The sequence below is a fragment of the Nipponia nippon genome, unplaced genomic scaffold, assembly GCF_047370975.1.
Source record: "Nipponia nippon isolate SJK-2023a ecotype South Korea unplaced genomic scaffold, ASM4737097v1 scaffold_3, whole genome shotgun sequence".
Classification (NCBI taxonomy): domain Eukaryota; kingdom Metazoa; phylum Chordata; class Aves; order Pelecaniformes; family Threskiornithidae; genus Nipponia; species Nipponia nippon.
In genome coordinates, this window is record NW_028262347.1 from 10,907,280 (window position 1) to 10,932,207 (window position 24,928).

Below are 24,928 nucleotides of genomic sequence, written 5' to 3' on the forward strand. Positions count from 1 at the left end.
GCTTCATGCATTTAGCATTAATGGTGAAAAAAGAAGTGGTTTCTCCTTTTTTCAGTTATTTCTCCCAACTGATGTCTTGTGACAGGATGGATTGGTATTGAGCTACATCAGAGGAGCCTGAATAGTAGACTTGTTCATTGTAATGCTAACCCAAAAGTGGAATGTTTTTATTCCCACCTTTGCCACTAATTTATGCCATGTTCTTAGCCAGGTCAGTTCACCCAGGTCTGTGCCCGACCTTTTTTAAATCTGAGAAGTGGTCACTGATGCTGTTCTTCTGTTATGAAATGCTGATCTGAGAGAGATGTTCTGGAAAACCTTGCAATTTATTGTTGTATGCATGGATTTATGGTAACATACCATTTCCCCTTTTTATCCACCTTCTGACTAGTAATATTAATAAGGAAGAAAACAGCTGGGAGCATTTTTCCAACTGGGTACCCCGGAAAATTTGCTTCAGAGAGCTTTTCATTTTGAAAGCTTTTTTGCTTTTATTACTCAAATTTGCTGATTCTCATTAGACATTAAAATGCAGTGTTTTGTTTGGGTTTTGTTTGTTTTGTTTTGTTTTTTTTTTAATACTGTCTGCCTCTCTGTATACTGTGAAAATGGCAGGGAGCAAGCCAATTTCAACCAACCGGTTGAGTGCATCATTTCCCTCTTACGATGTTACTTACCACAGTGGTGCATAGGATGAGATCCAGTTCAATGTCCAGATTCAGATGTGTAATGTTAGATGTTAGTTTAGAACGTTCATATAAAAATAGATCTCTGTTTCACATATACTTAGAAAAGATCTCTAAGTTCTTGTTATAGTCAGTACAGATCCATTTAACACAGGTCACCAAACTTTGGAAAGCTCTTCAGCTCATTCTAGGGTAGATACCTACCATCTTACCAAATAATTTGCTCTCTAGGCTCCACTGGTGAGGAGCTTCCAACAAAGGCATCTTGTGTTATTTGAGGTTCTTCAGTGATCCAAATTATCTGCAAATAATTGGGCTGGCAGATGTGACTCAGCATTGCAGAAGACCTTCAGCCATCTGAGGCAGTGGTGATAGGCCAGGTGAGTTATCCCACAGCAGAACTCCAGTGTCTTATTCCTTCTCTAACTCTCCAGTTCTTCCATTTGTTAGACTGACCCATGTGAGGGATAAACTTTGGGTACACGTGTCATGGTTTTGGCTGGGATAGAGTTAATTTTCTCCCTAGTAGCTGGTATAGTGCTGTGTTTTGGATTTAGGATGAGAATAATGCTGATAACACACTGATGTTTTAGTTGTTGCTAAGCAGTGCTTACACCAGTCAAGGACTTTTCAGCTTCCCATGCTCTGCCCTGTGCACAAGAACCTGGGAGGGGGCACAGCCAGGACAGCTGACCCAGACTGGCCAAAGGGCTATGCCGTACCGTATGGCGTCATGCTCAGAATATAAACTGGGGGGAGTTGGACAGGGGTCAGTGACTGCTGCTCAGGGATGGGCTGGGCATCGGTCGTTGGGTGGTGAGCGGTTGCATCACTTGTTTTTCCCAGGTTTTGTGTGTCCCCTCCCTTCCCCCCTCATTGTTTTCATTACAACTTCTTCTTCTTCTTCTTTTTATTATTATTATTATTAATAATAATTATTATTTTTAATTATTTTATTATTTCACTTATTAAACTGTTCTTATTTCAAGCCACAAGTTTTCTTACTTTTGCTCTTCAGATTTTGTCACCACCTGGAGGGGAGTGAACAAGCAGGTGTGTGGTGTTTAGTTGCCAACTGGGGCTAAACCATGATAGTCCTTTTGGCTCCCAATGTGGGGCTCAAAGGGTTTGAGATAATAACAGATTAACCAGAGTGTATTAAGCAATTTATATCTGTTAACAGTTGTGGGTCACGATATTGATTCATCTGTTCTTGATATTAGTTTATCTGACCTGCACCATGCTCTTTTTTTTTGCTGTACATGTTAAAGATTGGTGTTGTTTTTTGCAGTTTGCAGTGCTCTGCAGTAATTAGTGATGTTTTGCCTGGGAGATTTGTTATTAAAACACTGGCCTTGAGCTTAATCTGGTATTTTAGCTTTGTACTGAAGCCATTACTGTACTTTGGGTACCACCTCATGGAGACAATTAGCAATTATACCCCTTCCTCTGAGAGGTTTTTCATGGAGGAAATACAGAATGGCACCTTCGCTACCTTATTCTGTGATGTTTCCTCCATCATTACAGTAACTTTTCAGTATCTTAAACATCCTTGGATAGTCAAGATATTTCTACTGGTATTTCTTAGGAATATTGTTTCAGTTTTGTCTAAGGTTAATAAGCAATTTAAGAATATCATCCAGAGATCTGCCCCAAGGCTGGGTATTTATGAGTGGCGTGGTGTGTCGGATAGTATGAGCAAATGCCTAGGATGGTGGGCACCTCCAATGTTTTGGAACTTCGTATCTGAACAAGTGCAGAATCCTGAAAAATTAATAGAAAATTTGGAAAAAGTATGCTGTCACCCTGGCAATTTGAGGGAGCCACAGATCACTCCAGTGTGCTAGGGCCTGGCCCATGCCTACCCAGCCCTGTTCAACGCTATTCAGTACCCTCAAGGGGAAGAGAAGGTCTCCGGATCTGATGACAAAACAACAGGCACTGTGGCTACTCCAACCCCAGTGACAGGCACTGTGGCTACTCAGACCCCACCGACAGATACTGCGGCTACTCCAACCCTGGCGACAGGCCCTGCAGCTGAACCAGAGAACCAGCCCGTGCCAGTATCAGTTGTCCCTATACACAAGAAATCTTGGAAGTGAAAGTTAGCTTGTTTAGAAAGGGATGATGAAAAAGCAGGGCCATCACGAGGAGAGGAGGAGGAAGAGGAAGAACTCATAAACGAGATGGAAACCACCCGATCCCTATCCTTGAGTGAGCTGTGCGATACGTGAAAAGATTTCAGCCATCATCCAGGTGAGCACATTGTCACCTGGCTGCTCCAATGCTGCGATAATGGGGCCAGTAGCCTGGAATTAGAGGGTAAAGAAGCCAAGCAGCTGGGATCCTTTTCTGGGGAAGGAGACATTGACAAAGCAATTGGAAAAGGGGCACAAGCCCTCAGCCTCTGGAGGCGACTCCTGTCAGGTATGAAGGAAAGATATCCCTTCAAGGAAGATGTTATATATTGCCCAGGCAAATGGACCACCATGGAGAAAGGTATCCAGTACCTGAGGGAATTAGCCATGCTGGAGGTGATTTCTTGTGATCTGAATAACGAGCAGTTATCCAAAGATCCAGATGAAGTCCAGTGCACACAACCCATGTGGCGGAAGTTTGTACGGAGCACACCATCATCATATGCCAACTCATTGGCAATACTGAGCTGGAAAGGTGAAGAGGCACCAACGGCGGATGAAGCGGCTAGCCAGCTCCGGGAATATGAAGAAAGCATCTTTTCCTCCCTCATCTTGGCTGTGGAGAAACTGTCCCAGGAGGTCCAGCAACTCAAAGAGGATAGGTTCTACTCTCCACCTGTACGGACCAGTATCTCAGCTGTTAGATGTCAGCATCCCTCTGCTCAAGAGAGAGGATATAGAGGGTACACACCACAGGGCACCCTATGGTTTTACCTGCGTGACCATGGAGAGGATATGAGGAAGTGGGATGGAAAATCTACCTCGACCCTAGAAGCATGGGTGTGTGAGTTGCAAGGAAAAACAATCACACAAGGGAGTTCTTCCAGGAAAATTGCTGCTCCAGTTCCCAGTGAGCAGTTCCTCAGACAGAGTAGAAGGGCTGATCTTACTCCTGATTTTAAGGAAGGAACTCCGGATTCATATTTACAAGAAGTGAGTAACAAATACTATGACCAGGACTAGAGGGGCCCTGGCTCCAGCCAGTTGGAGGAAAGGGACAACCGGGTGTACTGGACTGTATGGATTTGATGGCCTGGCACATCAGACCCATAGGAGTATAAGGCTCTAGTAGACACCGGTGCACAGCGTACCCTAATGCAATCCAGCTATAAAGGGGCAGAACCCATCTGTATTTCTGGAGTGACAGGGGGATCCCAAGAGCTGTGTATATTGGAGGCTGAAGTGAGCCTAACCGGGAACGAGTGGCAGAAGCACCCCATTGTGGCTGGCCCAGAGGCTCCGTGCATCCTTGGCATAGACTGCCTCAGGAGACGGTATTTCAAGGACCCAGAAGGGTACTGGTGGGCTTTTGGTATAGCTGCCTTGGAGATGGAGGAAATGAAACAGCCGTCCACCCTGCCTGGTCTCTCAGACCCTTCTGTTGTGAGGTTGCCGAGGGTCAAAGAAGAAGAGGTGCCAGCCGCCACCACAGCGGTGCACCGGCAGCAATATTGCACCAACCGAGACTCCCTGATTCCCATTATTTCAATTATTAAACTGTTCTTATCTCAACTCAGGAGTTTTCTCACTTCTGCTCTTCAGATTCTCTCCCCCGTGCTACTGGGATGGGAGGGTGAGCAAGCAGCTGTGTGATGCTTGGTAGCCAAGTGGGGCTAAACCATGGCAGCTTGATAGTCCTGTAGGCCTGAATGGGTTTGTCTGTCCTACAGAACTTAGTGTTGCGAGTGTGACCTGCGAACACAACGGCACAAATCAGCCTCTTCGAAGATAAACATTATCTGAACAGAAAAGGTGCAACATAAGAAATGTGTATTAATGCAGCAGTCTGTACATGTTGTCTTACCTAGAACTTTTGTTTGCTTAGTTAATCCAGAGCTCTTTGTGTCCCTTATCACCCACAGAGGTTACAAGTTGGTGGGTCTCCCATCAGAGCCGGACAACCAGCCTTGTGTGGTTGGGGAGACTTCTGTGGAACTGACACTTGCACAGTACTTCTTAGTATCAGTTGTCCAAGGGCTATTAGAAATGTTTTTCAGCTTTCTGTGGGGGATTAGTTTCTTGCCACCTCCATGTAGCCAAGAACATAAAAAGACCCAAGCAAAGAGGCAGAATATGTTTTATCCATATGATATTGCAGGTACCTTTCATGTCTTTCACCGGAATGTGTTAGAAACTTTGAGTTTTGCAGATATGGGACACAATTTGTTTCTCCTCTTCTGCATCCTAGAACGCATAAACATTTTCTAAACATAGTTGTAAATCTTCTAGACCAAGAAAAAGGTAACCATTAGCTATCTGTTCCAAGTGTCTTGCTGTTTTATTGTTCCATATAGAATATTAAAAAAAGATGTAAAGCTGAGTGCTTTGATGAATAAATTGGCTGCTGCCCAATAAGCTAGTGATGATGAGATTCTCTGTGTGTACACACAGCGTTTTGCCCCGGAGTGTCCTCCAGTCTATCCAGAAGCAGGATGCCTGTAAATTGCCCTGTTCTGCCTATTCATGAAACAACCCAGAAATGAATAATGGGAAAATAAATGGTCATACGCTTATCTGTGATTCATAATACGGAGCGGTATCCTTCTTAGAAAAAGACAGTAAGCCAAACTATGAGCAAACAGATATAAAAAAACCATATGGGCCAGATCCTGAAGTCTCAGGCAGGCAGACAGCAGCTGTGCCTTAGTTCTTGCACTTTTGTGCAGCTGAAGAGTTGTGAGCAAGGATTCTCTCCACCTGAGTGATCTGGCCTATAAAAAGCATGAAGCGCTGCTCAGCTTCAGAGCTCTGACCCAATACTTCCAGTCTGAACCTAGAGACACTTTGGTTGATAGAGAGCAGTCTGCACTGGGAAACGTCTTTCCCAATAGTAACAGGTAACAGTAGACCAGTAACAGGTCTTCGGATCCATATCTTTTCCCTTCTTTGTGTTGTCTGTGCTGTGTTTAAATTTTACATGGAGATGTAAGGTGATTGACAGAAAATGTTTAGAGGTAAAAGTGTTAGTGTACAAAGTCTGAGAGCCATTGGTGTACACAAAACAGCAGTGTTCATTGACACCACTGGCGATGGTTTCCCATTTAAAAAAAACAATGTTTTAAAATCTGCTTCAGCTTTTTCTATACATCAGCCAAGACAATTTGCCAACTGCACATGAGGAGTAAAACCAGAATAAAATCAGAACATTGATGATTTCAGTTCAGTCACAATATAAAGGCTGTTAAGCAGATGAATCCCTATTTTTTAATTTCTTATAGTCTTTTACTGTTATCCTGAAATATATGATTCTGTTATTCACAAACTAGCTACCTTTTATTTATATCACTTTAACTTGGGTTCCAAAATGTGTTTATTATTTCATATATTTAAGGAATATGGTTTTGTTTCTCTGCAATAGCTTTTATGAATGCATATGCAAAAGCTTTCCTAGAATCCTAAAATTTGAGTAATTATATGTTGTTTTCTCTTTAAGTGGACCCTGTTTATCTGTACTTACCCATGATCTTCATAGCTGTTCTCATTTTTGCCCTTCCCTCCCAGAGGTTTGGGAGTACCTGGAGTTACCAACAAATCTTGTGTTTATGTCATTAGGAAGTATTTAAGCATATTTGACAAATCTCTTCCATTCATAAACTTTTGAAAAATCATGACCCAGATCAGGTTTCCCAAATGTTCAGCCAGCACCCTCACTGAAAAAGGACCCTTGATCTGGCAGTCTTAGTCCAAGCTTCATCAACCAAGAGAAAAATACCCTTAAAAAAATCTTGTGAGCCAGGAATGCCACAGGGAGGTTGCAGCTTTATAAGTTTTATTTATGCTGATTGCAGCTTACCAAAACATCATGTTGTGTTAGTTGCTACTTGCCAGTTTCTGTAGTTTTCATAAGCACACAAATACAAAATGTAAATGTGTTTTCTTGTTCCTGTTTGTTTTCCTTAATCCTTTTCTGGGGATGATGTATTTACCATGTAACCCAAACCTTCCACTTTAATACATGCTGCTTTCATATATTTTTCTACTGCTTATCCCAAGGGGGAAAAAGTATGTTCCAGTCTCTGTTTCCGAATGTGCTTAAGGCAGTGAATGAATGCATTTCAATGAGATTAAGATAGATAAAATATATTAATGATACCTAGGTAACTTATGTGTCATTTTCCAAGGTTACCTAGAAACTTGAGTCTAAGGCTCAGATTCAGAAGTTTCTAAGTTGCTTCTGAAACATCTTTCTGAGTGCTTTTTCCCCTGCTTAGTAAAGACTGATTTATTTAGACTTCATAGTCTTCATACTTACACTTTTTAGCCGTGCAATGCAAGTCTTTCAGCTAATCTCTTCACTTCATTGTGTCATTTTGCAGTAAGGACAGAGGCTGTATGATAATCACAGTTGTCTTGCCAAATAGTGTCAATATTATCTATTATCACAGACATTCTCCAATTACTGTGATTTTAGTTTGTTTTGGTTTTGACATTGCTTTCTGCACTTTTTCTCGTGAATATTATGGAAGTCAAACCATTTCATTACCAGGACAAATACTAGGAAATGCAGAATGTTTACTTGGTAGGATGTTATGAGGTAGCCCCATGACCAGGCTGCTGAATCATGTATCCAACTCTAACTATCAATTTCAGTTCCAATTGGAATATTTTTTGTCCTGTTTCCTGTGTAATTTTGACTTGCTCAATGTCCAGCTTAGAATCTGAATTCATGTTTCTTCCTGATTAGCTGGCAACAATAAAATTCATATTTTTAGCTTTCCATTTGTAAGTACTGTATCTAACACAGTTCTCTCTTCATTTAATACTTCTCAGCATTTTTCCTTCAACCTGTGGACTGAATTTCCTGGTTTAATGTCACAGTTCTTTAGCTTGTTACCTATGGTCTTTGTTGATTTACAGTAATTTTACCAAATTTATATTGGACATGTTAAAATTCCATTTTAGACTATTTTGATCCTCATTTTGCATTGTTTGTTTAAGGAGAAAATTACATTTCCTACATTAATAAAAATCTTGAAAAATAGAGAAACATTCTTTTAAAAGCTGATTTTGTTTTTACAGTGGCATAGACAGAACATCACAAAGCTCTTCAGAGAATGCTACACTTATTCATGTTTACAATTGCACCTTTTTTTGGAAGCCTGTTAGTTAAAGCTAAAATTACTTCAAGTTGATTTAATCTGAGATGCATTAGAAATCCTAGCAGCCCTCTAGCTTTTGTTTTTCCGAAAAATAGAATTTACCCTAAAATAAGATGCCTTTTGGTTGCAGAAGAGAGTTCCCGTTGATCAGCACCTGCAAGAGGGAACTGAGTAATTATTACTTCATCAGGATTCAATTTAACTTGTGGCTTCACAAATGATCGTAAATTGTTATTATAAATTAATCAGAAATACGGGGTCCAACACTTACATGCGTAGGAAGAGGAGGACAGAGGCAGACTTTGCACTAAGGTGGGCCATCACCTCAGTCTCTGTAACACCAAAACTGTTCTCCAAGAAATTTCCACCCTTGCAAGTGGCCATCCTGGAGTGGTGATGCTACAGCACTTGTTACTTAATACCCTGGCCTGCGTAACTGCTGGCTCATCACGTCGTGGGAACTCTTCCAGTTTTGGGTTGGGTTGGGTTTGGTTTCCCACTACAAGAATGGGTAGTACCGAATGTCTCTGGCACTGTGCCGCGGGGAAATGTGACAGAGCAGAGCACAGGTAACTGCATGGCGTTAGTACTTAGGTATTTACCTCTTTGTTTTAAATTTGAGTGTGAATGTCTACTGTTCCAGATGCAGAGATAGATCTGTTTATTACTATAATGATGCTGTGCAGAATTGTTTCAAATCTAGTTATGACTATTCAGCCTTTCCCTCTCCATAGTCAAGCATGACAAGTTGGTGAAAAAGAACATAGGTTTTTTCTATTTATTAGATTCTGGAAAATTCCTCTTATTGTATTAGAGGCATTAAGAATAACCAGAAAAACCTTGATTTTTATGGGGGGTGAGTGTTGTTTTGGACATGAAGCATAAATCATTACAACAGCTATTTATAAAACAGAACATAAATCCAACCTGGATATCCATGTGACATTTAGTAAGCTTCTCTCTGCTGTGCATTTTACTGAAACCAATGTGCTGGGCTGTGTATCATATGTGACGAAAGAGTACATAATGTACTGAACATTGAAAAGTATATACGTTACATGGAAAAGTAATTCAAGTATGTAATGCAAGAATGACACTGAAAACTGAATAATCGATTTTATGTGATGCAGTAGTTATTGAACTGTGTTGAAACTCAGAGCAAAGAGAAGATCTCAGATTTCTTGGGTGCTTTTCATAATGAGGTGAACTGGGATGTGGAAAGGAAATTGATATGGGTGCTATTTATATCAAAGAATAAATGTATGGTAAAACCTGAAACTCACACAACTATTATGAACTAAAGAAACTAGAGATGAAGATGACGTGGTCCCTGAATCCTGTCACATTTCAAATGTCTCTGATTTTGGTATTCCGATTATTAGTGTTTTCCTTTTACTTTCAGATTTCATTCAGCCTTGTCAAAGATTGGGTTTTCACAGAAGTTCCTAATAGTTTGTAAATTACCTCTATGTTATCATCTCCCCCAGGGATATATTTCCTATCAGGTACATGCAATGGGTGTTTCAAGAGAAGCTGTGGAAAGCGCTGTCATTAGGAAGGGAGTCCAGCCCAGGAGAGTAGCTGATAGAGGTGAGGAAGGAGGCATCTGAATTAATTAGAATTCATCCAAGAGACTGCATTAGATCAAGTGTGACGATTCAGTGTCAAGCTAAATTAAAAATAAAGCTGTTGACATAACAGAATAAAAATAATAAAAATTTTACATTATGTCAAGAATTAAAATTAAATCCGTTTCCACAATATGGGATGAAGAGAGGGAATATGATTTCAAGCATCATGATACTGACATTTCCACCCTCAACTCTTACTAAGTCAGGCAGGCTCTGGCTCATAAATATGAAGTAAAATTCTTAATTTAAGTGGACAGAAATAAAATAAGTTAACTTGGAAAAAATATTTTATTCTTCTTTTCATAATAAAGCAGTGTAGTTTAAAATTTCCTTGCATAAAACTGATTTTTAGAGGACAGTACTTACTTGATTTTAAATTTTTTACTAGCTCTACTGATTGCTACATTTATATTTCCTAAGACTTCCTAGGATAGCAGCCACAGGATTTTCTTGTTGATAAAAACATGATGAATATTGTATTAGCAGGGAAAAAAAAAGAGCTATTTTATCTTATTCTCTTTGTGTTTTTGGATACAGTCCTGAAAAATTAAAATTTGTTCTGTAGCTGGGAAAAGGCTTTTGAGATAGATGCAGGTTTGAAAATCACTGCTCTATTCTCTAATTAACTATGAATTTATTTTTGTTTTTTTTTTTTTTTAATTCATATGCATTGGAATCTATTAGTTGAATAGCCACTGAGGCCAGTGAACTGAACTGAACCATACTGAATGCTTGAAATTTAATTATCTTAAATGCCTTATGTTTATACGCAGTAGTTTGGCACAAATTTGGTTATATAAATAGTAAATTGTTCAGTTAAAGCACTGTTAACAACTGAATAATAGCATAAATCAGTGAGATTTTGAAATAATTTAACCCGTGACTGAAGAAGCAAAGAAAGTTTTGGGGATATTCAACTTCAGAGAAAAGTTTAAAAAAACATGAAGAAAAATGTATAAACTTGGAAAGTTCTAGAACTATATGCATATGAATATCACATTAGTTTAAGGTTACCAGCAGAATCACAAAAAATCAATTTTATTTTTTTTTAGAATGTATTTTTATATATCTTGCGTGGATGCTTGAGTCAGAACTGCAGTACAAGCTCTGGTACTCTCTTTTCAAACAGAGAAGGCACTTTGCTAGCAGAGACACTACTATGAGCATGCCTGCTGCAAAACCACTTTAGATCAGATCAATCATGATATGAATGGAAAGAAATAGGTACTTTCGAGATGTATTAGTTTGACCCTCTCTGTATGCCTCTTTTCCAATGATAAAAATTGTGACCTAGAAATGCCTATTTTTCTCCACTGGCTAGGAGGGAAACCTGGTGGAATCAAGTGCAATTCTTGTAAATGTACTGCTTCAAGTACTGAACTGCTAAACAAGGGAAGGGGTTTATATTTCATGGCAGCGTTGATTACAGGGATTTAAGTGGCATTTGTTCGCTGTTGCTCATTCCTGTCCCATATCCACCCTTGTAATTGTACTAGCCCAACTATTCATGTGGCCATGAGATGATCTGGAAAGTTTCCTCAATCCTAATAAAAATTAAGCCTGGGAAATACTTGATTTTTGCCATATTAATTCCTTACTCAAGTCCACATCTGCTTTCAGAAACTTTTGAGTAAATGGAGGAGAAGGCAAGAGGCTTTTTGGGCTGGTGTTTTTGCCAGAGAAATACAGGTGAAACCACAGCCCACGATCAAGAGGCTTGTAATTATGCAGTCTCTGGGGAAGGAGGAGTGGGGAATAAGCAGCCATCAGACTTCATGGAAATCACAAAAATGGAGAGACATGAAATTACAGACCTTTGCAATTATGTTACGTTAGGTTGTATTGTTTTTAATAATCACTGAAAAGTCCTTTCACAGTTGCCTGACGTTTATTGAGCAATCTGTGGCACATTAATTCTCATTGTCCTTTCTACAAGTGTGGTAAACAGAGGCTTAATCACATTAATTTAAACAAAAAATGAAAGAGCTAATTTTCAGTATGAATAAGGCTAGACTAGGCTAGAGACTATTAGGAAAAGGTGAGTATTTTCATTTAGTAGGTCGTGACGAAACATTTGATGAGAGTACTTAAGGATCCATCCAAAATAGTCTTTGACCTGTATGTGATTATTTCAAGCCTCTGTGGAGGACAGGAAAAGTCCTGCAGGACTGACGAAGCAGCAGCATAATTTATAGCCTGGGATACTTTCAGTGAGAACCCAGTATTTTTATTACTGACGTTGATAGAGAGGATACAGGTATGAAACCGAAGATGAAGTAAGGCTAAGAAGAATTGCACATGCTGTGAAGACCAGGGTTAGAATTCCTAATACAGCTACAAATGGGATGATGTCTAAAACCAGCAAGATAAATCTAGTAAAGACAAGAACAAACCCCTGCTTTTAGTAGGAAGAAATATAACAAATACATGAAAAAAAAAAAAATCACTGGGCATCAGTAAGGCAGAAAAATGTTTGAAGGTTATAATGCATCATGCCTTCCATATCAATTAACAGTGTCATGTGGTTTCAAAGGAAACAAGTTAACTCTTTGCTAAATTAACAGAGACACTTTATAAGGAGGCTATTATTTCACCTGCATTCACTGCTATTAAGATCTCAGCTAGAATTTTGCGTCCCTCTTTTGAGCACATCTGCTTTAAGAAAGGTATGGACCAGTGAGAGAGAGTGCAGTTGTGAATAACAAGAATGGCCTATGAAAAAAGATTAAAATCATTAGACTTGATTGCTCAAAAGTAGAGAAGATTGTAGGGAGACATAAGAGCTGTCGTCTAATATGTAGGAGACCATTCTGGAGAAATCCAATGTATTGCTATAGGAAAGGATAATAAGGGACCTGGTACATTTTCTGATTTGAATATTAGGAAAAGAAATCATCTGGCTACAAACATATTCAAGTAGTGGGAAAATAGAGTTTGGAAGGCTATCAGATTTCCTTTCGTAAATATTTTAGCAATCTTTTTTAAGGATATGTATATATTTAAAACTGCATAAGGGGCTGGATTAGGCTCAAAGAGTTTTGCATCCTGCCTTATAGTGTAGTTCAGTGATAGAAGATGCTGTTTCTGTGAAGCATGATGTGAATTTAAGTTCTAGAGGAAGCTATGAGTTGACGACATTGGCCAGGTTATGAGTTTGAAATAGAGCTAGGATGCCGGTATTGTTCAGAATTATTAAAAAGAGTGTTAACAGGGAGAGTCTGTGGCAGAGAGGGAGAATTAAATTATGGGTGTGATCAGCTGGAGGCAATGGCTGAATATCCTCAATATTATGATGTCAAAGAGAAAGTCCAGGGTCTTCAGAATAAAGATTGTAGGAATAGCACAGTCAGTGCAAAATGTTAAATGCAGGTGTTTAAGAACTGCTGGAAACAACTTCACTGGTAAAGCTTCTCAGTGGATCCACTAGATCCACACCTATCTGCAGATTTTGAGACAAAACGTGAAAAGACCCATAGCATTTTAATGCATTTTAGCTGATAATGCTATGAATGTATCTGATAAATGCACTGAAATCACATTTAACTTGCAACAATAAATTTGACAGCACATTGTTTGAAATAAACGGGAAAACACAAACCATCACAGTTTCAGAAGATGAACAATTAGTCTGCAATACCGTCAAGTATCTTGATTTAGACTGTAATAGAAACCCTACTCTTCATAGCTCGCCTCACATCTTACATACTGTAGAATTAAAGAAAAAACTGCAACAGATTTATGCAGGTATGGAAAATAGCGCGACTGGCATTCAGAGCTTAGAATCATAGAATCAGAATCATTTAGGTTGGAAAAGACCCTTAAGATCATTAAGTCCAACCATTAACCTAGCACTGCCAAGTCCACCACTAAACCATGTCCTCAAGCACCACATCTCCCCGTCTTTTAAATACCTCCAGGGATGGGGACTCAACCACTTCCCTGGGCAGCCTGCTCCAGTGCCTGACGAGCCTTTCAGTGAAGAAGTTTTTCCTAATATCCAACTGACCCCCACCTCGCTACAACCTCCTTTCAGGTAGTTGGAGAGAGAAATAAGGTCTCTCCTCAGCCTCCTCTTCTCCAGGCTAAACAACCTTAGCTGCCTCAGCTGCTCCTCATAAGACTTGTGCTCTGGACCCTTCACCAGCTTCGTTGCCCTCCTCTGGACACGCTCCAGCACCTCGCTGTCCTTCTTGTAGTGAGGGGCCCAAAACTGAACACAGTACTCGAGGTATGGCCTCACCAGTGCTGAGTACAGGGGCACTATCACCTCCCTGGTCCTGCTGGCCACACTCTTTCTGATACAAGCCAGGATACAAGCTTCTGATACAAGCTTCATCACTTCCTTCTTTAAAATGGAATAAGAAAACCTCAGACTTTAGTAACTTCTGAATGTTGGGGTAATTTCAGATCTGAGAAAGCCACAGAGGTCTCAAAAGCATTAAGAGGGGGCTTCATATTATAGAAACCACTTGGGGAAATTATTTGTTAAAGCTACAGCTTCAAGAAAAGCTTCTCTGAGCTCACATTTTCGTAGCTGCAAAGGCAAACCGGCCTCATGCCATTGCAATTCAAGAAATATATGCAAGAATCTTTAATATTATGCTTAATTTGTATTTCCTGTTGTGGCTAAGAAAATAATAAAGCTATATATTTGTGTGTATATATATACACACATATATAAGTATGTATATGTGTGTATTTATATGTATTTGTGTCTATACATAGATTTATTGATTTAGTATACACAATGTTTATTTTTTTCCTTTTTATTGATAGAACCTGGAAAAAATCAGCACATATTATGGCCTTCTCTTACTCCCACTCTCTTTATATACAGTAACATATATATATATATCTCTGTTCTCCCATAGTACTTCTAGGTAATGCTCATATATATGGAAAACATGAGAAACGGTGTTGATTTGTAGGAATTTTGCTTGTGTTCTGAGCACAAGAAAAGGGGGTGCCTGAGCAGGATATGCTTTTACTTTTTGTTGATACGGAGTTAGGCAGAAGTAAATTTATTACACAGGTTCCAGAGGAGGTTACAAGGGACTTTTCCTCTCTTCCATTTACTTCTGACATGTGTATATATATATGTAACCCTTTCTTAATAGGTTTTACCATGCTTACTTCAGTGTGTACAGTATTTGTATGCAGTTAAACTGAAGCAGTAGCTGTAGAAAAGAACAACTGACCCTCTTCAGAAGCAGTATTTTTCTCAAAATTGTATGTACTATCCAATAATGATTTCAGTCTAGTGAAAGACTAAGTAAGCACTGATTAGGAGCTGTGTATATTTCAGATTAATTATGTCTTGTGGGCAGTATAGCATATGCTTCAGTATACAGAAGGCTAAATTTAAGGATCCAGAAATTGCCTCTTAAGAGCAAATCAAAGTCACAGCAACAAAGCAATCTCAATCCCATCTGCTGTCAGGAAAGAGGCAAACATAAGCCAACCAAAAATTTAGAATTCTCCCTGATGATTTACCACCATACTTTCTCACTTTATTATATTACAATTGCCAGCTGTAACCACGTGGTTTGTAGGCAGTGTAACCATAGATACTACTGAGTTTCTTCAACCTTGGTTAGCTTTTCAAGTTAATAATATTACCTGATAGTGAGTGTTGTTGGATTTATTATTTCTTTTTCTTCACTGTTCTCTCTTTTTTTCTTCTTTTTTTAATATAGAAAAAAGATTTATAACAAGCTATTCTAGTCATCTGCAGTCTAATAGCCATTTTATTTAATTTATCCAATTTTCTCGTTCTGTTTTTCCATGCAAAAGAAAGTACTCCTCCCTGAAAAATTCCCATGGGAACATTGAACTTCATGTCTTCATCCATTTTGGTAGAAACATTACAGGCAAAGAATATTGAATAGCTAACCGGTAGCTTATAAACATATGAACAAATCAATAGAAAGTATCTTGTATCATTACGGGCAATGAAAGCTAGTTCCTTACTCCTTCAGTTAAGGATTAGCATGTGTTCACATTTAATGGCAATCTTTATTTTAAAATAAAGTAGGGAGTTCTTATAAAAACACTCCCCATCGTTCCCTTCTCCCCAAGTTAGCCATGTTTACCTCCCTCCAAAACCCTTGTTTATAACATGGTTGATTTCATCAGAAGAAATGCTTGTTGCATTCCTGAGGCATCTAGTATGAGACTTCAAAGACTCATGCATGTGTTTATTATACTGTCTGCAAATGAATTAGAGAAGCCTGTGCTAATCCTGTGGTTATTTATAGCCTACCTATGATTATTAAAGTATCTCAACCAGTTAGCCCCACCTTGGCTGAGAGACATCTGTGAACGAATGGTTGAAGTCAGAGCTCGACATATGCTCTCAGCTCCTAGAGCGAGTTCTGTGGCAGCGAAAGGGGGTTGTGCCAACCCTGGAAGGCTGGTTCCTCGCAAACGGGAAAGCAGGAGGAGAATGTGTGGTGAACAGCATTGGTGTCCCTACTCTGTAGCTTGAAATGTGTAGCAAGGCACACAGTAGATTCTCTTGTTGATCTTGAGAGCCAGTGCTAGTGCATAGGCCTCTGCTGGCATTTCAGGATTCACTCTGATGTCATGTGAAGGGATGATGTAGACATAAGTACACAGTAAACAGTAGGGCTCAACTTCAGTTGCATAAATAATCTACATTCAATGCGTAAGGAGAGAAGCCCGAACCTGTAACTTCTCTCTTGGCCCAAGAAATACCTTTGAGTCCAATCAGCGACATGTTTAGGAAGAGGAGGAGACTGCAGTCTGGGTCAGCCCATCTTTTCTTTCAAGATTGAAAAATTGTCAGCCCCCTATTATTGGCCTTTGTGATAGTATTGAATACCCATATTTGATCAGTCCAGAGCTTTCTGTCTTCCTGCACCCCCTCGCAGATCCAGTATAGAGACCTGCATCATCCTATGCATCTCTGGGAGATGACTGAGGTACTAAAAAGGGAGCAATGAAAGACCTTTAAAAAAGTCTTCTAACTGGATAGAATAAATGTTAGACCAAATTTTCCTCCGATGCCCAAAGGATTAAATCTATTATAATTTCAGAACTGAAATAAAAGAGAGCTATGCCTTCTAGCCCAGCAAATACTATTTTTGCCATAACCAGTAAAAGGCCATAGGTTTTGGACTCAAGGGACATCTGTTTTAGCAATTGTCTAGTGGCCAGGTGACTGTTGTCTCACCTTTGTGTAAGCTGAAGCTCTGTGAACAACATGAGTGATAAAGGTCTGGCAAACCTTGGTTGGACTAGATGATCTTCAAGCCTGCAAGATCCCGTGACTCTGTGACAACGTATTCCAAATCAACTAGGGATCAAGTCTCTGGAACACGTGAAACAAAATTTTCAACTTGTTTGCCACTGACAGTGTAACCTGTGCCTGCCCTATTCCTCAGGGCTCTGAACGGACACTTCAAAATCAAATGGATTTGGTTTTGATGCATCAACCATGTCTGTGCCCCAGGATCTAGAGAATGCAAAAAAAAAAGTTCATTAGGAGAGAGACTGGCTAATCATGCTGGATGTGACTAGTCCTCTCTCATACATGTGTTCTGTGACATATGATTGCAGAACATGAAGGTGGCTGCTGAACCTGAATCATCCCAGAATCTGCCTGAACCTGGATACAGAGATTAGACATTTTCCTTGTCCTCAGGGCATCTTTTTGGATTCCCTGTCGGACACAGGCACTGGCTTTCTGAAGCTGTCATCAGGTGAATGGAAGAAAGCATTTACTGAGCCATTATCAGATTAAACATCCAGGGAAGGATCCCAGAGTTACAAAAATGAAACGATGCCAACATTTGACAAGGTTTTTTGCTTGTTGGCGTTAGGCCAATCTGTTGTACTCAAAACAAATGTGCTTGGTTTTGAATTTGCTGTAATCACTAGAAAGAAACATTTCAAGACAGTGTTGATCTTATTAATGTCTTGCTTTATTTAAGTAACAGAATACCTTTTAATAAATAATCTTGCTTTATAAGAAATCCCAAAGTCACCAATTCTGCATGTGTTTCACTGAACTAAGAGCTCCCTCTGGACCCAGAGCCCTGCATGCCACGCAGAAGCCTTGTAGTCCTTGACTGCCAAACTGCCCTTTGTACGTACCCTGACATGAGGACTCCTCCTGGGTATCGCAGCAATATTTCAGCTAACAGATGGGCTTGTAATGCTTGCTGGGTGCTACTACCCTGCAGACACAGATCAAATACCCGATCATCACAAACTGCCGTCCATGGCAGACATTCTTGGCTTATCTCTACTCTCTAGAAGTTTCCATAGAGTGAAGGAACTTCTGTTACATCAACCTGAATTTGCCAGGAACCTTTTAGGCTCCCTGTAAAGCAGAGGCATTCTTAATTTTCACACAGGTGCTCCCTCTGGTCCCTCTCTCCCTCTTTTCCAGACTACAGTGAAACATGTAGCCTTTCTAGAAAGCTACAAGGCTTGATACCTGGTTTGTCACCTGGTGTCTGTGACTCTTTAATGATGTGTTCGCTTATAATAATACTTCACAGGTAGTGGTAGTGGTTCTTATGAGCTCTGCTTTATCATACTCAAGTAATATAACAGGATCTTACTGAATTTTACTTAATGAGTCAAGTAATTTTATATGGGAAGATATCATAGAATCATTTAAGTTGGAAAAGACCCTTAAGATCATCGAGTCCAACTGTTAACCTAACACATCAATCATCAATACCACTTTCTCTTTCTTGAACTTAAGTCAGTCTAATCCTTGGAACAACACCAAAAGCATGATGCTGATACTATTTTGAAAACAGCCTATTTCTGAGTCTAGGTAGTAAATAGCATGCATATATTCTATTTATTTTATATGTATATTAGCCCATGTCAGAGAAGACAGCTTTTGATCATAGCGGGCATGAGAGTCTAGTTATAGTGTCATATGAAGTCTCTCATTTAGCAGACAGGAGCTATATAAAGTCTCTTATTTCAAATACTAGAGGACAGGAGCTTTTTCCAAGTTTGCAGCAGGGCATTTTAAGACTTGACACTAAAATATGGTATTTGGTTGTATCATGGCATGTGTCGTATCTTTATTGTTGCAAGAACTGGTGAGCTTGTGCTGTAGCATAACAACTCTCTGGAAGGTTAATTTGTATAATAAATGTCCTGTATGCTCTTTGAGGACACTACTTGGTACAAGTTTTAGTAACTCTTTTGCTCTTCCTTCCTCTGTCCCACGCCTCTCCATTTTATTGTGTTGTAGAGTTCTGGTTACGGTCTGTTAGAAACTTAATTCCAGCTGCATTGTATGCTGAGGTACACGCAAATTTAATTTCTGCAAGTCCTGTTTCCAGGGCAGAGTTCATTCTCTGTTTTTTCATATACTGCTGTGAGACAGATAACTATGGAAGGAGACCAGCTTCCTGATCTCCTTCATATAACGGAACAGTGATCTGCATTTGGCAGGAAAAAAACAAGCACTTTCCCTGTGCAGAGATAACCTCACAGCTGCCTGCCCCCTGAGCAGACATTGCTGAGGAGGTGTTTTCTTTTGCTTGGGTTCTTTTTGGCTTGATCGATTGATCCCTGTCTGGATACAGTCCTGTTCGATTTAATGTTGAAAACTTGAATGCAAGAGTCAGGAATATTTTCTATAACAGTTTCCTATGATCAGACTGTGAAAATCTGAGTAGAAAATCCTTTACCCTATTGACATTCCAGCCAGTTGTGGTCCACAAGGGCTATTAGAGGCTTCCTCCTGCTAGTCTAAAAAGCCTTCACATAATGGGGTGGAAAACCGCTTTGTGAAGGGACACAAATATCTCTTCACAGAATTCTGAAAATAACATCCTGCCTTCCTCATCCGTAGCACAGTAGGGGCAAGCTCAGCAATTACACTGATGACTAAAGTGCTGATAAAACAGCACTACTCGCCCCAAGGAATCTTGTAAATAAAGATCTACCAGGCTGTTTCCGACTTGTATGGGCTAGCCACGGCAATAGTCCCAGATCTGCCAGCAGAATCGGGAAATGATTGGTCAGTGCCTATGCAGACTTGTGCAGATGCCCTCATGTCAGATAAGATTAAAAACCCAAGGTCCCCTGTATTTACTATGCAGCCTGTTTTCCTACTTTTTTATCCCTAACTTAGAAATTGCAGAATATATGTACTTTGAAATGCTAACTGAGGCAAGAGCTGAATTACCACTGGCAAGCCATCTTGGCCATAGGCTTTTATTTCAGTCACTTGAGTCATTCCTGGCTAGGTTTTCCAAGTCCCAGTAAAAACACTGGATGCTGGTACATGCTCCTATTGCTGCCTGCACTTTTATCCATCTGTTATCATGGCACTATTCCTACTTAGAAGTTGGTCGGACCATTACACTAGATTACAGGTGCCAAGTGAATGTGGGTTTAGGCACTTACAAAAGCTCTTCTGCAGACTCTCTCTGCTCTAAGACAGAATTGCCACATTGATGCCACATGCTTCCTTACCTCATGACATCTGTTGATGCTGAAATGCCAAAAAAATACCTGCGTACATATAAAATGGACCTCTCTGTTGTTTGTATATGTTGACAAATTGTATTGCCAGTGTTTAACAGAGATGCTTCATGAGATCACATCCTTTTCCAAATCCCCTTGCTGTTGTTTCCAAAGCAGTTTTATGACCCATAATATCAGCTGGTAACTCCATTGGTACAAAAAAGTTTGTATTGATCCTAAGTCACCTCTAGGTTCAGTAGCTATATTAATTAAGCTATAGATACCTCAAGGAGCTTGATAACTAAGTTTTGTTACTACAGTTCATCAGCATGCAATTGTTTGATTATGATTTCATCACAGAATAGTGTTTTTGATGCAGCATACCATATTTCTCATATTTAATTTTATTTTTTTACTCAGCCAATTCTTTTACTTGATCTATTTATTTAAAGTAATTGCTTAGTAAAGGATAAAGTTATTTTAGAATAAGTTCTAAAATGTGCTCAAACACATGATCAGGCATGAGTTGAATTGTAGCAGCTTGCAAACTACTGGTCAGCTGAGCTGTAGTACCTGCCCATATTAAATGTCCACTGTTAAACGGTGACAAATCAGTATCACATTTGCATGAGTTAGCTCATGTCATCTGAGCAGCATTAACTGATGATAAGACAACTTTAATTGTTACAAATGTGACGTAAAATATGAATGTACCACATTTTTTAAAATTCAGGCAGAATGGAAATGAACATTTATTCAGGTGGTGTGGCTGCATTGGAAGCTAAACTGCCGTAACTTGATTGCTTATAGCTGTATTCTCAGCTTAGCTTCATTTTGAATTAAAATGCATTAGACTAAACATCGGTAGAAGTAGTGTAATCACAATAAACTATTGTGTTTTAATTTTCAATGGAATGGGCTTAAAGTGCACATGTGGATGGTTACACGAGCTTATCTAATGAGTCTTGTTAGTTAAGCACCATATTGTGATTATGTTCACTGACGTGTGTGAATCCGTGCATATAAATACTTGTAGGAGTTTTCTTCTATAATTTATTATGTTTCTCATAAGTTTTTCACTACTTCTTAATAAACAGAAATTGAATAGGAAATGTAACTACTTTTTAGACGAAAGAATAATATGACCTGTGAGACTGCATTTTAGATCTGCCAAATATTTTCTGTCATGATTTGTAAGAGCATTACTGGCTTCTGTTTATTCTTATGTTAAATTATATTTGAAACTTTCAAATTCTTAGTGTTATTATGATTTTTATTTAATATTAAAAATAGTTTGAAATCACAGGTTGTACTACAGTGGGTGCATATTTTTTACTGCAAAATTCAATGAAGAAATGGCAGGAAGTTAGGACATCGGATCAGCTTTTGAGTTTTCCTGTTCTCTTCTTGGGGCTCACTGTGGCTCTTGAGACTGGCTGGAATTCAGTTAAAGATTACTATCTCTAAATTTAGTTGCCTACAAGTAAGTATCCAGCCTCCTATTACATTAAGTGAAGAGCCAGTCAGTCCACCTAATGGAGCCTAAAGGGACAGGTAAGTAGCCTAGAGAGATGCCACTAAGAATCTATTTTAGTGTGAGTTCTTTATAACGTGAACTCAGAAAACTAGACTAGGATTTAGGTGGCTAAACATAGGCACCTAATACCATTTCAAGCATGTTAGAGTATCGTTCTTTGCTTCTTGCTTGCAGTCCAGAAGGCACAGGTCTCCTCTAGATACAGGCTCATATTTTCCAGCTCCTTTTGGTGTCTTGGATAGTGCAGTGTATATAAAAAGGTTGGGCATAGGTGAGGCAGGATACAGTAAGGCATCTAAAATGGCACTGACCCCCTGGTTCAAGCAATTGAGTGCCACCCTTAACACATGAAAACAACATTTAGGTGTCACAGTCTCAGATCAAGTCCCTCTCCTCTCCTGGTTGTAGGCAGGGTAAGGTCTCATAATCATTGCAAGGTCTTTGCACTTTAGAGACTGTGTTTATGTATGCTTTTAAGAAAAAAGACTTCCCACAGTGAAAGGTGGTGTCTTGCACTTCTGCATTTGTGGTTCGTTCACATTCTGGCAATATGAAGATTTTACACTATGATTATTTATTTCAAAGTCTTTTCCCCCTAAAAAGAATCATTCACATGGAGCTATGTTTCTTTATATGAACATATACATTTTCCATCCCCATGCAGCATTTTGTCAGTTAATCTTTGAGCACCACAAAAAGATTCCTTAAGTGTCCTGTTGGTTGACAGTTTCTATCAATGTTAAGCAATCATGTCTTTGCACATTGGCTGTCACTTCAGACACGTGAGATTAATCAGTGCCTTTCGTAACACCCTTCTGGAAATGGAAATTCTTATTACACTTATCTCTTCCTCTCACTGTTTTCTTCCTCTTTCTTTCTGTGCATGTCAGTGAGCAAGAGACTTTATCTTTAATGGAAATGCTGCTGAATTAAATTAACTGCTTAAATAAACATCAAATAAGTTCTCTAGAGTGGAAGTGAGTTAATATTTTCTGAATTCTGGCTGAACAAGAAAGTAAGATTACGTCTTGGCAGTAATTATAAAAACTACTCCATAGGAGCAAAGAGATTTCAAACTTCAGACATGACTAAAAACATTGGAGAAAGGTTCATATTGGAACTGAGCAGGAAGATTTTTCTTTGCTACCCTAATCTCTTGACATTTACAAAACATTCCCAGGTCAGAGATTCTGGAACACTTTAGAAGGGACAGTTGCATATTTATTCCCTACCTGATTCAAGCAAAGGTTGATTCTTCATGTTTCTGTGAAGTCTGGGGTGGATTACTTTAATTTCTTTTTTTTTAAGATTATAACTTGCATAAATAATTAACACTGTAAAAATTAATTCAAAATTTATATTTGCATTCAAAAATGTAAATGTAGCTCTTTGATATCTTCGATAGCTCTATATATCTGTTCTAAATTTCTGGATATCAGTATTTGCTGTATTTCTGTGAGCACTCTTTGATATTATCCATACTAGAAAGTCCGAGAACACTTTCCTAACACACGTTTTATTAAAGGTGATATGCTTCTCCAGGTAGTTTTGGGCATGGTGAATAAGCATTTTGGAATGAGAAAAGTAGTTCATTGGAAATTCTTAGTGAGATATTTTCTGACGTAGTGCTTGAAAATTGAAGTTGATGAATATTCTTGTTCAGGGTGATCTTTCAACATGTAAAGTTCCACTTTTCCAAGAACAATTGTTCAAGAAATAACATCCTGGAGCTAAGTTATTCTTTAGTACTCTTTTTTTCTGTGTGTATACTATCTATGGAGGTTTTTAGTCTGAGTCTGCAAGAAAAGCTTTGAGATACTACATTGTGCAATCTAATAGTAAGAAAATACCATAGTAATTACATTAAAAATATTAACTTCAAAAACATCAGTCTGTGTTAATAAGTAGTCATTTCTTGAACATTTAGAGCAAGTGCTGATAGTTAGAATTATTTATGGAAAATATATCATACACAGAATTCACCTCTATTGGACCATAGGAACTAGAGATATGTTAATCAACCCTTTTTTTTGACACATTTAGGATTATGTTCATGTCAATGAGTAAACATTTTATGATATAACTTTAAATGATTCAGGTAAGAATGTGTCACAGAGTGGCTCAAGGCATGTGCATCTCCATGAATAGGGTAGTGATTCCAGTTCTGTTGTACCTCAGGAAACCTTAGATCTAATTTACCTCATGCAGAAGTGAACAAGGAAAAGTTGCTCCAGTCTGAAGTGATTTCCTCTGACCTTATCTCGATAGCAAGAAAAATGTGTGAATTACTCTTTAAAGCTTCATTAAAGGCATTTCAGCAGATGGCTAAAACAGTGAAATCCTACTTCTGTCAGCCACTTTCCATAGGGGTAAGAAAAAGCAAAAACCTTAACTTGTCTAAGCGATAACAAAGGAGGTGTTAAACATTAATCTTTCCCTAGAATCCAGGCAGTTCTTTGGAGTGTTTCCTATTGAAGCTAAGGGTTCTGTTCCTATTAATTACTGGGAAATTGCATTTTGTGGCATGTCATGCATAAAAACCTCAGTACACTCTATCAGTAAGACACTATGCAGTCTGGGTACCAAACTGTTTTCAAAGATGCCTAATCACACTTTCTATTTGTTCAGATGCACCTTTGATTATGAATGCTATGAGTGCGACTGGATTCTGCAGTTTCTGTGTTATGAGAATATACTACTTTAGCTCTGATTTGTAATGGGATTTCTACATTCGCATTGCCATTTGCATGCATAAGAGACAGATAAAGAAAAGGTACATGTCCAAATGTTTTCAGTGCTTATTGTTCTATGTAGAAAAATAGTGGTATATTCTAAAAGGTATACCCTAAAAGGGAACTAGATGATGTAGAATAGTAAATCTGGCCATTTTTATTATCGTTTTTAACTCATTTCTTAAGTATACTCATGACCATAGTTACATCTCATGTAATAACACACAGAACACAAGCTGATGCCTGTGTGTCTCTGATTATACTGGTAAAGCTGATTTGAATTTTACCTTAAATCAGAATCAATTCTGTTAACAAATACATGGTTGATTCTCTGAACTTCAGTGACCTCTGAACTTCTTAATGAACTTAATTTCCATGAGCCATGACTAACTTGATAAACCAGCATGTTATCAAGAGGGCTGCCATCCCAGAAGAGTGAATAAAAATGAATATAAAATAAAATTTCCATCTACAGACATGGCCTATGCTACAGATATGCTCTGGGGTTGAAGGCTCATTGACTTGAAATAATACATGAATGCTTCTGAAAAAGGGACTCTAAAATATTTGTAATTTTT

The 24,928-nt window shown here is 38.8% G+C and overlaps 1 protein-coding gene and 1 pseudogene across 5 annotated transcripts in view; both read left to right on the top strand.

Moving 5' to 3' along the window:
• The window catches only part of PCLO (piccolo presynaptic cytomatrix protein), a 386,235-nt gene that overhangs the window by 131,633 nt on the left and 229,674 nt on the right, over nucleotides 1–24,928 (top strand). The window lies entirely within an intron of this gene.
• On the top strand, nucleotides 1,949–4,616 carry LOC148054499 (uncharacterized; annotated as a pseudogene).